Source organism: Bos javanicus, chromosome 19 (assembly GCF_032452875.1).
Source record: "Bos javanicus breed banteng chromosome 19, ARS-OSU_banteng_1.0, whole genome shotgun sequence".
Taxonomy (NCBI): Eukaryota; Metazoa; Chordata; class Mammalia; order Artiodactyla; family Bovidae; genus Bos; species Bos javanicus.
The window spans coordinates 51,002,893-51,016,314 of NC_083886.1; the positions used below are offsets into that span (position 1 = coordinate 51,002,893).

General features: G+C 51.1%; 1 long non-coding RNA gene across 1 annotated transcript; it reads left to right on the forward strand.

Moving 5' to 3' along the window:
• The first annotated feature begins 361 nt into the window (after positions 1–361).
• Positions 362–1,181, forward strand: LOC133232680 (uncharacterized). The gene is made up of 2 exons (XR_009731424.1): positions 362–526; positions 781–1,181. It is a non-coding gene; the product is annotated as an uncharacterized LOC133232680 (long non-coding RNA).
• The last annotated feature ends 12,241 nt before the right edge of the window (positions 1,182–13,422 follow it).

The window sequence follows — 13,422 nt, forward strand, 5'->3', positions numbered from 1 at the left end:
TTTTAAGCACTTGGCTTTCCTTTCCCTTTCCACCTCTGCTCTTCCCAAGCCGAGCGGGTGCCCTGGGGCTCCGCGGCTTCTGAGAGACCTGGGGTCCAGCTCCCCGCCAAGCCCCAACGCCGAATGGCCGCTGCTCCCGGTCAGAGTGGAGGCGGGACAGCAGGGCCTTGGGCCGCACCGACCTTTCTTGAAACCAAGCTCCAGGCAGCCTTCCGGCGTCTGCGGCTACTCGCGCGACGCTCCCAGACCGCTTGGCCTGAGGGCACAAGAGCCCCAGACAACTGAACTGCAACTCCCAGAACGCACCGGGCCAAGCCGCTTCCGTTTCCGTTCTCAGGGACTTCCCTTTCCCAGAAGTCCCTGTGAAATCTCCGCTTCTGCTTACCTCTCTCCCTGAGCTGAGCACGGGGGGCGGTGTCGGAGGCGTCTCAGCCAACCAGGGCCGCAAGCCAGAATCTCCATGGTAACCGCCGAAGCCCACTCACTTTGGCGATGCTCCCAGTGGAGGCAGAAGCTTGCATCCGAGGTATGGGGTCTGGCCGGCGCTCGGCTTCTGGGGATTGGTGTGCGCTTGACAGCGGCCTCACCGCGCTCAATTGAACGGGCCCTGGGAAGAAAAGACAAAGTAGAAACTTTACAGACGTTAGAGGACGCTGTGGTTCTTTGGATACTGTTTCTAACAAATTGTAAAAAGATATTTTTGAGAATCGGGGACAATGGAAGGAGGAGCTGGGTATTAGATAACATTAATGAGTGAACGTCACTTTTGGCATTTCTCAGCAGATACTTCAAAAGCCATCCAGAGGTCGACTGAGTTTGTTTTTAATCTGCCAAGAGCTCAGGCAGCCTGGAATGCTGAGTAAAGAATATGTGGCGCGGAAGAGATCCACGAAGTACTTCAGCTCCTGAAAACAATCAAGTCCCAGTGTCAGGGCCTTTGCAGCAGTAACAGTGGGGAGTCCTGTCCTGCTGTTTATTTTCTCATTTTCTCTCTCTGGCCAAAGAGCATGATAGATCCCTATTGTAACTGCGAATGTTTGTTTTCTGATTACAAATGTGACAGCATGTTCATTGTGCAAATTTTGAAAAATGCAGAAAAAGTACATATAGAAAAAAATACCAGGAAGAAATACTATTTTGGGCTGCAGGGATTATGGGCTTAAAAATGTTTTTTATCTTCAGTTCAGTTCAGTCGCTCAGTCGTGTCCGACTCTTTGTGATCCCATGAATTGCAGCTCACCAGGCCTCCCTGTCCATCCCTAACTCCTGGAGTTTACCCAAACTCATGTCCATCGAGTCAGTGATGCCATCCAGCCATCTCTTCCTCTGTCGTCCCCTTCTCCTCCTGCCCCCAATCCCTCCCAGCATCAGGGTCTTTTCCAATGAGTCAGCTCTTCACATGAGGTGGCCAAAGTATTGGAGTTTCAACTTCAGCATCAGTCCTTCCAATGAACACCCAGGACTGATCTCCTTTAGGATGGGCTGGTTGGATCTCCTTGCAGTCCAAGGGACTCTCAAGAGTCTTCTCCAACACCACAGTTCAAAAGCATCAATTCTTCGGTGCTCAGCTTTCTTCACAGTCCAACTCTCACATCCATACACGACCACTGGAAAAACCATAGTCTTGACTAAATGGACCTTTGTTGGCAAAGTAACGTCTCTGCTTTTGAATATGCTATCTAGGTTGGTCATAACTTCCCTTCCAAGGAGTAAGCGTCTTTTAATTTCATGGCTGCAACCACCATCTGCAGTGATTTTGGAGCCCCCAAAATGAAGTCTGACACTATTTCCACTGTTTCCCCATCTATTTCCCATGAAGTGATGAGACCAGATGCCATGATCTTAGTTTTCTGAATGTTGAACTTTAAGCCAACTTTTTCATTCTCTCACTTTCATCAAAAGGCTTTTTAGTTCCTCTTCACTTTCTGCCGTAAGGGTGGTGTCATCTGCATTTTTTTATCTTATGTTTTTCCATATTTCCCAAATTTTCTGCCATGAATTAGAATTACTGCTGTGTCATAAAAAGTTTTTAAAATACATACTTTGCAATTTATAGAAAGGTCATATGGCAAGCATTACATCTACTCACAAAGTTAGGCATACGGCATAGAATCAGGTGATGCTTCAAAGCTGATCACAAACAACTTCACAAATAGCAAAACTGGTATAAGATACAGAATATGGTATGCCATGAGTGACACTAGCAAGATGAAAAAAATGGGAGAGTGTAGTGCAGTCAGTCAATCCTGGCACTTTACTGATGAGAAAAAGGGAACGTGCCAATTGCTAAGATGCTCAGGTGAGCTCAGAAGAAGTCAGCAAAATCACTGTCCTGTTGAGCAAGCCCCAATTGTCTACCCACAGAATCGTGAGCAAATAAATGACTGCGTTAAGCCACTAAGATTTGGGTTAGTTTGTTAAGGAGGAAAAGCCGAACTCAGTTCAGTTTAGTCGCTCAGTCGTGTCCGACTCCGCGACCCCATAAATCGCAGCAGACCAGGCCTCCCTGTCCATCACCAACTCCCGGAGTTCACTCAGACTCATGTCCATCGAGTCAGTGATGCCATCCAGCCATCTCTTCCTCTGTCGTCCCCTTCTCCTCCTGCCCCCAATCCCTCCCAGCATCAGAGTCTTTTCCAATGAGTCAACTCTTCGCATGAGGTGGCCAAAGTACTGGAGTTTCAGCTTCAGCATCATTCCTTCCAAAGAAATCCCAGGGCTGATCTCCTTCAGAATGGACTGGTTGGATCTCCTTGCAGTCCAAGGGACTCTCAAGAGTCTTCTCCAACACCACAGTTCAAAAGCATCAATTCTTCGGTGCTCAGCTTTCTTCACAGTCCAACTCTCACATCCATACATGACCACAGGAAAAACCATAGCCTTAACTAGATGGACCTTTGTTGGCAAAGTAATGTCTCTGCTTTTGAATATGCTGTCTAGGTTGGACATAACTTTCCTTCCAGGGAGTAAGCATCTTTTAATTTCATGGCTGCAGTCACCATCTGCAGTGATTTTGGAGCCCAAAAAGGTAAAGTCTGACACTGTTTCCACTGTTTCCCCATCTATTTCCCATGAACTGATGGGACCGGATGTCATAATCTTCGTTTTCTGAATGTTGAGCTTTAAGCCAACTTTTTCACTCTCCACTTTCACTTTCATCAAGAGGCTTTTGAGTTCCTCTTCACTTTTTGCCCTAAGGGTGATGTCATCTGCATATCTGAGGTTATTGATATTTCTCCCAGCAATCTTGATTCCAGCTTGTGTTTCTTCCAGTCCAGCATTTCTCATGATGTACTCTGCATATAAGTTAAATAAGCAGGGTGACAATATACAGCTTTGACGTACTCCTTTTCCTATTTGGAACCAGTCTGTTGTTCCATGTCCAGTTCTAACTGTTGCTTCCTGACCTGCATACAGATTTCTCAAGAGGCAGGTCACGTGGTCTGGTATTCCCATCTCTTTCGGAATTTTCCACAGTTTATTGTGATCCACGCAGTCAAAGGCTTTGGCATAGTCAATAAAGCAGAAATAGATGTTTTTCTGGAACTCTCTTGCTTTTTCCATGATCCAGCGGATGTTGGCAATTTGATCTCTGGTTCCTCTGCCTTTTCTAAAACCAGCTTGAACATCAGGAAGTTCACGGTTCACATATTGCTGAGTCCTGGCTTGGAGAATTTTGAGCATTACTTTACTAGCATGTGAGATGAGTGCAATTGTGCGGTAGTTTGAGCATTCTTTGGCATTGCCTTTCTTTGGGATTGGAATGAAAACTGACCTTTTCCAGTCCTGTGGCCACTGCTGAGTTATCCAAATTTGCTGGCATATTGAGTGCAGCACTTTCACAGCATCATCTTTCAGGATTTGAAAGAGCTCAACTGGAATTCCATCACCTCCACTAGCTTTGTTCGTAGTGATGCTTTCTAAGGCCCACTTGACTTCACATTCCAAGATGTCTGGCTCTAGATGAGTGATCATATCATCGTGATTATCTGGGTCATGAAGATCTTTTTTGTACAGTTCTTCTGTGTATTCTTGATTTCTGTCCTTTATCGAGCCCATCTTTGCATGAAATGTTCCTTTGGTATCTCTAATTTTCTTGAAGAGATCTCTAGTCTTTCCCATTCTGTTGTTTTCCTCTATTTCTTTGCACTGATCGCTGAGGAAGGCTTTCTTATCTCTTCTTGCTATTCTTTGGAACTCTGCATTCAGATGTTTATATCTTTCCTTTTCTCCTTTGCTTTTTGCTTCTCTTCCTTTCACAGCTATTTGTAAGGCCTCCCCAGACAGCCATTTTGCTTTTTTGCATTTCTTTTCCGTGGGGATGGTCTTGATCCCTGTCTCCTGTACAATGTCACGAACCTCATTCCATAGTTCATCAGGCACTCTACCTATCAGATCTAGGCCCTTGAATCTATTTCTCACTTCCACTGTATAATCATAAGGGATTTGATTTAGGTCATACCTGAATGGTCTAGTGGTTTTCCCTACTTTCTTCAATTAAAGCCGAACTAGCAAAAACTTATCCCGACACTGTAAAGTCATCTGCCCTTTCTCCCGTGGATTTCAAGTCTCTCCAATACATCAAGTATGTTTTTATAGAATCAGGGATCTGTTCTTGGATTTCTGTTGTGGTCCCAGTCCAGGCTGCTTTGTAACCCTCTGAACACATCCTGATTCCAGGTGCCTTCAGTTGCAATGTTTTGCTCTTCACACCTGGACCTCAGGAAATCAAGGATTTGATGGCCATAGAGTACAAACAGCACTCCTGATTTCAAATTTAAATTCTGAAAAGGGAGTTCTTTATCTAGCATCCTTGGCATACCCCTACAAGTGTTTTCAAAAACTTGGGCATGTGCATTTTCCTGTGTGATTTCCCCACATTTAAGAAGATTCTCAAAGGGTTACTTGCCCTCCCCAAAATTGTTGAGCTGAGGCTAAGGGAAACTGGTGTGGTTTCTGGTCAGCCTCTCTTTGGGGGCGCTGGGTGGCAGCAGAGGAAAGAGCAAACCCCAGCTCAGACTCACTCAAAGGCCGGGGAGGCCCCCTGCGTTCTTTCTGTGCTACAGATCTTAGCTGTGTCTGGCTGTTTTGCGGTTTATTGGTTTGTGTTGTCTCTTTCTCTTGCAATGAGCTTCATCAGGAAAGGCTTTGGACTCCAACACCTGGCTTTAGCAAAATGCCCCGAGCCTGGAATTAGAAGTGGGTTTAACAGAGGCACCCGACCACTGGGGTGTGGTCAGCAGCCGTGCACGGAATTCTGTGTGAGTTACTTAGTGCCTTAGGGCTCTGGGGGATCAAGGTCCCTGACAGGCAAGATCATTAACACACACAGGACCTGTTGCAAGGTGGATGACTGGCTATAAAAACACAAATTCCTTTCCCTTCATTGTAACCCCCTTCCCCGAGGGCCATACAGTATTCCTCCTGGAAGTATGGCCGGCACAGGAGGAAAAACACGAACTCGCCAACAGGCTCCAGGAACTTGAACTCTTGGGGTGCGGTGAGGGGTGAGAACCCATTGGACAGTAATGAGGTGTTCACCACATGCCGTTTGTGCAGAAGCACCACAGCCGGTGTCAGTGGCCTAAGTAGCACACAGTGTCCTCGGAGCTGCAGGACTCATCACTCTCAGGCACAGGCTGGCAGAAGCACCCTCTTGGCATTTGCCAGCCAGGACTCATACCTCTTTGTGCATGGGGCCGCTGCTTTCGGCTTGATGAACACAGCAAGTCACCAGGGCAAGGAGTGGGCAGGGGGCGCACAGAACACCTGAGGCAGTCAGTCCCATCTCGGGAGGCCCGTTTCCATCAGTGCTGTGCTTGTGCTTAGTCACTCAGTCGTGTCCGACTCTTTGAGACCCCATGGACTGTAGCCCACCAGGCTCCTCTGTCCACGGGGATTTTTCCAGGCAGGAATACTGGAGTGGGTTGCCATGCCCACCTCCAGGGTATCTTCCCAACCCAGGGATTGAACCTAGGTCTCCCGCATTGCAGGTGGATTCTTTACCTTCTGAGCCATCAGGGAAGTACTGGAGTGGGTAGCCTATCCCTTCGCCAAGGGAACTTCCTGATCCAGGAATTGAACCGGGTTCTCCTGCATTGCAGGTGGATTCTTTACCAGCTAAGCTACCAGGAAAGCCCAGTGAAGCCCAGTGAAGGCTGGACCCATGAGGAACTTTGCTGCTGCCTGGTTAATACCACCCCTCAATCACCCAGCAGGTGTCTAGGAGCCAGGTACAGCAGGGAAGACCTCCCCCTTTGGAAAAGGGTGCCAGTTCATGCAATTCTACTCTGAACTTGTCTTAACACTAGCCCCTTGGCAGAGCTGCTCCAGACTCCCCCCAACCCCAGACACAGCAGTGATGTGGAGGACAATCAGGTGAGCTTGGCCAGGAGGTAGAAGCAGGGTTTGAATGGAAGAAAAGAGGGTCTGTGAAGAAGGCAGGTGGGGCTGCTCATACAAAGGTCAGAGAAAGCAGCCAGGTGGTCTGTATAGTTGGGCATGGGCAAGGGCTGAGTGGGGGCTCAGAACACATCCCTCCGGGCAGGACACAGGCTCCAGAGCACCCCCACACTGTGGCCCTGACCATTCACTAATTTATCCATAACTCATGTTACTGAGCATCTCCAATGTGCTGGCCATCACCCCAGGGCCTGGGAAAACAAGAGGAAAAGTTGTTCCTTGAGCCCTGGGAGCTTCAGTTCTTATAAGGAGGCAGATGATAGACAAGTAAGATGAGCTTTGGTGTAAATTAAGTGGGATGGGCCATGCACATGCCTGTGGGAAGAGCTTTCTAACAGATTGATGGGACGTGCAAAGGCCCTGAGGCATGGGTGCTTGTCTGAGGAGAGTCAGAGCCCAAAGTATCTGCAGAGCAGTGAGAATAGAGGGGACAACCAGGTTATGAGTATCCTGAAGCTTTGGATTTCATTCTAAGTGAGATGAGAGAAGAATGTCATAACCTGGAAGACAGCAGGAGAGGTTGGGAGACTATTTACCTTAATCCAGGCCCTGGTGAGGTAGTTTAGACCAGCGGGAGGCAGGGTGGTGGTGCTGTGTGATGTTGCTATTCAGTCGCTTAAGTTGTATGCGACTCTTTGCAACCCTATGAAGGAGCACGCCAGGCTTCCCTGTCCTTCACCATCTCCTGGAGTTTGCTCAAATTCATGTCCATTGAGTCGGTGATGCCATCCAACCATCTCATCCTCTGTCATCCCCTTCTCCTCTTGCCCTCAATCTTTCCCAGCATCAGGGTCTTTTCTAATGAATCAGTTCTTCACATCAGGTGGCCAAAGGATTGGAGCTTCAGCTTCAGCATCAGTCCTTCCAATGAATATTCAGGGTTGATTTCCTTTGGGATTGACTGGTTTGATCTCCTTACAGTCCAGGGGACTCTCAAGAGTCTTCTCCAGCATCACAGTTTGAAAGCATCAATTCTTTGGCAGTGATGGGAGTGTGTGAGGGGAGTGCTGGGTTTGGAATACATTGTAAACTAAGAGCAGGAAGAAATCAAGGAAGGATGTGGGATTTGTGAGAAAGAGCCAAGTGGAGTTGACACTGCGATTTGGCCTGAGCATTTAGAATAACATGGCCTCTTACTGAACAGGAAGCCTGAGGTTTCAGGATTGAATGGAGGGCTCTTCTTTGGATGTGACATGAGAGAGGTGACCTCAGAGTCTTCAACAAAGGAAGCAGCTGGAGCTGGGGAGAAGAGGAGCTGTGGGGAGATATGGGGGAGAAGTATAGGGGAAGAGACCACCCAAGGAGGTGAGCCCAGGGGCACCCAGCTTCCAAAGGTGGGGGTAGGTACCTCCTGCACAGGACCCTGAAGAGGTGCCGTGAGCAAGGTCCTGAGACCAGGTGAGCAAGTGTTCAGGGGCTTAATGCTGCGCCATCAGGCTCTTATGTGCCCTGCCCCCACCTTCTCCCAGCACCGTGCACAGTCTGGGATCTCTTGTTTGCCTCCCCTCCTCGCCCCCTCCCCTCTGCTTATTGGGTTTCTGGCTGGAGTCCCCAAACAGGACAAGCAGGAAAAACTGGCCTGGTGGGGGGGGGGGTTGGGGGGAACGTCGGTTTCTACTTGGCTACTGGGCTTTGAGGAGGGGAGGTTCCTGGGCCACCCTCTGGGATGTGGAAGTTTCAGGTGTGACCTCCAGGAAACTATCCCCCTGCCTATTATTTGAGAGCCTCTGTCTGCAGGGGCTCAGCTTCCTCCAAGAAACCCTTCCTCTCGGGGCCACAGGTAGAGAGATTCCAGCAGGGCACAGTCCATGAAGGGCAATTAATTTTGTCATTTGGATTTTTATTTCAAGAAAGAAGAGATAAAGCGTTGTACTTGTCACCTTTAGAAGCAGGCCCACAGCACAGAAGCACATTGTATGATGTACACAGCCTGATCAGCAGATCTGTTTTGGGCTGTGGTTGGTCCGGGCGGGGCCTGGGGCTCAGGGTTAGAAATTCTGTGGAGGCGTGGAAAGGGAGGTGGACAGGGAACGTGGCAGTGGAGAGGGGTCGGGAAGACAGCAGCTCACAACTGCCCAGAACGTCGGAGCAGAGGCTAGTGAGAGGCAGAGAGAGAAAGGCGGGCCTGGGACGGAGGGAAAGAAAACCAGAGCCTGAAGTGCAAAGTGACACACTTGGGAGGAGACTCACCTTCTGAGTCTTGGCACATTAGATGTGGCGTCGGTCTCCAGCTTTGGATCTGTCGACCACAGAGGGTCCTCTCCTTGGAGGGTTCCTATAAAGAAAGTTGAGCACCAAAGAATTGATGCTTTTGAACTGTGGTGTTGGAGAAGACTCTTGAGAGTCCCTTGGACTGCAAGGAGATCCAACCAGTCCATCCTAAAGGAGATCAGTCCTGGGTGTTCATTGGAAGGACTGATGCTAAAGCTGAAACTCCAGTACTTTGGCCACCTCATGCAAAGAGTTGACTCATTGGAAAAGACTCTGATGCTGGGAGGGATTGGGGGCAGGAGGAGAAGGGGATGACAGAGGATGAGATGGTTGGATGGCATCACCGACTCAATGGACATGAGTTTGGGTAAACTCCGGGAGTTGGTGATGGACAGGGAGGCCTGGCGTGCTGCAGTTCATGGGTTCTCAAAGAGTCGGACATGACTGAGCAACTGGACTGAACTGAACTGAAACTGTTTCTAGACCCCAACCTCCACTTGAGGGGACAGGGACATTGGGGGTGGGCAGAGCAAACTCAGGCCTGGTTCCCTGGCTCCTCTTCTCCTCCAGGCCTCATCCTGGGCCTGCTGAGTCCCGTCCCAGGCAAGAATCCCCCACCCTTGAAGCTAACCAAGTTCCTCTTAGTAAATTTGCATTTGCATCTTCACCTGGCCTTGAGCTGTAACTCTTCACTCTGTCTCTGTTATACTGGGAGTTGAAGTCAGTTTCTTCCCACATTTGCCAGAGTCTTGAATAAAGTCTCTCTTGCACTTTCTAACAAGTGTCCAGTGAATAATTTGTCCTTAACAAGGGTTGTGAGAAGGCAGCCGTGAGTGTCTAGGGGGGACCTGGCGGGAGTGAGAGCTGTGTACACAGTTGTATATATTTCCTTGTGTAGCCAAAGAAGTGGTGGCACAGGTGAGGGTCAGCCCCAAGGCATGAACCCCAAAGCTGGGCACCATACTGGAGCACTGGGGGATGCCCAGAAGTGGCACTGGTTGAATAGGCACTATGGGAAGAGCAAGAGGCCTGCTTGGACAGGAGGAGCAGCATCTCAGGCAGGGTGGCTGGTGGAGTGACACTGGGGTCCCTTGGGAAGCACCACTGACTCCAGTTCTCAGAGGGGCTGCAGGAGGGCAGCGTTCACAGCCTGTCTCCCCTCTGCTCCTCCCTTCTTCCTGGTTCTTCCCTTTCAATCTCATAACAGGGAAATCATGTTTTGCATCCTTTGCCAGGATCATTTGGAGTCAGGTGCCTGACTTTAACAGAGAAGGCTATGGCACCCCACTCCAGTACTCTTGCCTGGAAAATCCCATGGATGGAGGAGCCTGGTGGGCTGCAGTCCATGGGGTCGCGAAGAGTTGGACACGACTGAGCAACTTCACTTTGACTTTTCACTTTCATGCATTGGAGAAGGAAATGGCAACCCATTCCAGTGTTCTTGCCTGGAGAATCCCAGGGACGGGGAAGCCTGGTGGGCTGCTGTCTATGTGGTCGCACAGAGTCGGACACGACTGAAACGACTTAGCAGCAGCACCAGCAGCAGCCTGACTTTAAAGGTGATGCAGGAAACATGCTTCCTGTCACTCAGAAAGTCACCAACACAAATCCTTCCCAGTGATGTGGCCTCAAGTGTTTTCCCCTGGGTTTCTGGACCTTGGAGGCAAAGCTGGGTCTCCCCCTGTCTGACCTCTGATGTATTTCTGAGGCCCAGAAACTTAGGGAGAGTGTGACGGTCTGAAGCATGTGTCTGGTTAACCCCTCATTAACACGTCTGAAATGCAGTGTCTTGGAGCCGCCACATCAGCCATCACAGGCGTCCACCTGGCCCACCTGGCTCTGGCCTGCCTGTGCCTGGGGTGGGCTCTCCTCCAGGAGTCAGCTCTGGACATTGCTGGACGGATGGAGCACCTGGGCTTCATCCCTGTTCTCCTCCCCTGTTCAGCCCCTCCCCAGGGTGTGAAATCTGGTATTTTTCAACTCCAAGCGGCAATCCAGGTAAGGCAAAAAACTGTTCTCTGGAGCTGGGTTGAGAAACAAGTTGGGTGAAGTAATGAGTTGAAATGGACTTGACTAAGTGCCAAGTTGTAGCTGAGTGTCCTGGAGACTAGAGATCTGGTTCAGTTAAGCTTTAATGTATTTTTTTTAGGTGAACTGTTAACACTCTTGTATTTAGTTAAGAGTCAGCTTTTACAAAGAATGACACCAGGCTCCTGAATAACAAAGGAGCAAGACCCAGGAACACCCCCAGTGTGTGTGTGTGTGTGGGGGGGGGGGTAGGGCGGGGCTGCTGTCACCTGGGTGTGGAGGAGCTGTGCAGCTGAGCAGAGGCAGCGGGAATGCAGAAGCCCAGAGGCAGAGAGATTGTGCAGCTTGGTGAAAAGGCAATGCACTATCTCGAGTGGAATTAGAGGTACACACTCATAAGCCACACAAAACTTGCAGCAGTTTCCCCCAAATATTCTTTCGCACACTTTGCAGCCTGTTTGCTGATTTGGGGTGTCCTGCCAAGGGTCACTTCTTGAACTAGAGATCAGGCCATATCCTTGGAGCTCTGGGTGCGTCCAGGAATCAGCTGACCCATTCCATGAGAGCCTATGTCCTTACCTGAACCCTGCTTTATCAAGGAGATGCCTCAGCTCTGGGGCCTGCAGAGGACTGGGGCAGGGAGCCACAGTCACCGTGGCTCAGCGTCCAGCCCTCCTGCGCTCTCCCATTTCCAAGAGGAAGTCTGGGAACAGAGCCCAGCTCCTGGCGCCAAAGCTTTGCTTCTGCCCTTCCTGACTTGAGAAATTGGGGGCCAGGTCCCTGGCCTTGCCAGCCTACACCCCTACCCACTGTCTTGAACCTGTTGGGGGGCTCCAGGAACCTGGGCTGATGCCCAGGGCTTGTGCCGGGCGCACACCGAGGCTCCTTGTGGCCAGCAGGTGGCGATGCAGGAGCGCTGGAAGGGCAGCGGACTGGGCTTCCTCCCCATGGGACCCCCACTCCCTGCAGCCTTCGCTGCAGCCCCAGCTGGTTGCTGAGGCTCCCCTGCTGGCTGGGGAGTGTGCGCTCAGGGTGAGCGGTCAGGCTGCAGTGCTGGGAGGGCTGGGTGAACTAACGCAGAGGCCAGAGCTCTGGGAAACCCTCTATCTCATCCCCGTGTTTTCTGCCCTCCGTGTTTGATGCTTCAGGGGTGGATCCACTTAAGCAACCTGGTCAGCCCTTGATGCCTGCTTCATGGATGAGACAGTAGAGGCTCAGGTCAGGGGCAGGACCCAGGGTGCACACATGGCGGCCCTGAACAGGCCGAGGCAGAAAGTCAGCATGTTCTTGCCATTTCTGTTCTGAGCCCTGGAGTCTCAGGTCGGCCTGGGGACCTCTGTCTCCAGCCTGTCCATCAGGCCAAGGGTGTGTGCAGGGCTGGGAGGGTGGGTGTCTATGAGCGTGCAGGGGTGTGAGGTGTGGATGTGTTCCCTGTGAGTGAGTGTCTGGGTGTATCTCACAGTGTGTGTGTCTGTGTATATGAGTGTGCAAGCAGTTCCTGGGTCCTGTAAGCTTCATCTCTTCCTCGATCTAAGATACTTAGACAAGTTGTCTCACAAATGCATCCGCAAAACGGGTCCAAACCATTTCCTCTGCTCAAAGGGAGCACCCAGTGTCTGCAGGTGGAGATGTCCCCACCCTTCATGTGACTTCAGTCAACCCTGTCCCCGCTGACCCTGGAGGTGCCCCCAGGATGGTGACCATTCTAGGAAGGAGACGCTCGGTGAAACTCATCAACTCCCCGTTGCTTCTAGGAAACAGTAGTAACTTTGCTCATATTCAGCAAGTCCGAGTTGCCTCAGCTTGGAGGTCATGCGGCCAGGCTTCCTGGTGCCAGCGGGTGACTCAGCTCGAGAAGGCACCCCACCCAGCCACAGCCCTCAGAGGCTGGCCATATCCCGCCTCTGCAGGCCCAGCATGCGGGTTCTGTTCCCTGGCTGCGTCACCCAACCTCCTGGGGTACATCTCACCTCCCACTACCCTATCCTGGCGATACATGGGGTGTGGCGGGTGGGGCCCACAAAGCCCCCCAGTAGCTGATTAAGACAAGCTGGGCACTGGTAGCAGCTGACTCAAGGAGCTGAGCAACTTGAGAAGTGACAGCCATCAAACACGCCAATGGCCCCGGCAGGTCGAAGGATGAGAGAAGAAGGCTGGAGGGCTGCAGAGCTGGGACTTGGGGGCCATGGGGCCCGGCCACCTGCTGGCCTCTCCTGGGATTTCCAATGTCCGTTGGCATCCCTGCAAACCTGTGTGGGAGCAGGAATGCTGAGTCACAGACCCTTGGTCAGCTTGTAGAGATGTTTCAACACGTGCAACATGAAAGATCCTGCTAAGAGAAAGGGCCCGGGGTGTGTGCATTTTGTTGACAGAAAGAGGCTCGGTGGGGACAAGGGGCCATGAGCAGAAACCTGAGGGGGCCCACAGGTCCCACCAGCGTGCCTATAAAGTAAAAGTCTGGAGGTGCTCCCAAGAGTGCCCTATCTGTGCCCAGTTAGACTGCCCAGAATGTCCCCTTGGGCAGCGAGCAGGTCCCCAGGCTTGAGTGCCCTGTAGACCTGCTGTGAGGCCGTCTTTCCAGACAGTGAAACTTACCTGCTCTCAGGGCAGGGCTGAGCCCCAACCTACCTGTTCTGATCATTCCAGGTGAGGGTCCAGAGCTCCCACAGGCAGTGTGTGAGTGGGGTGCGAGGCCTTGCCCAGAGCACCCACCCTTGGTCC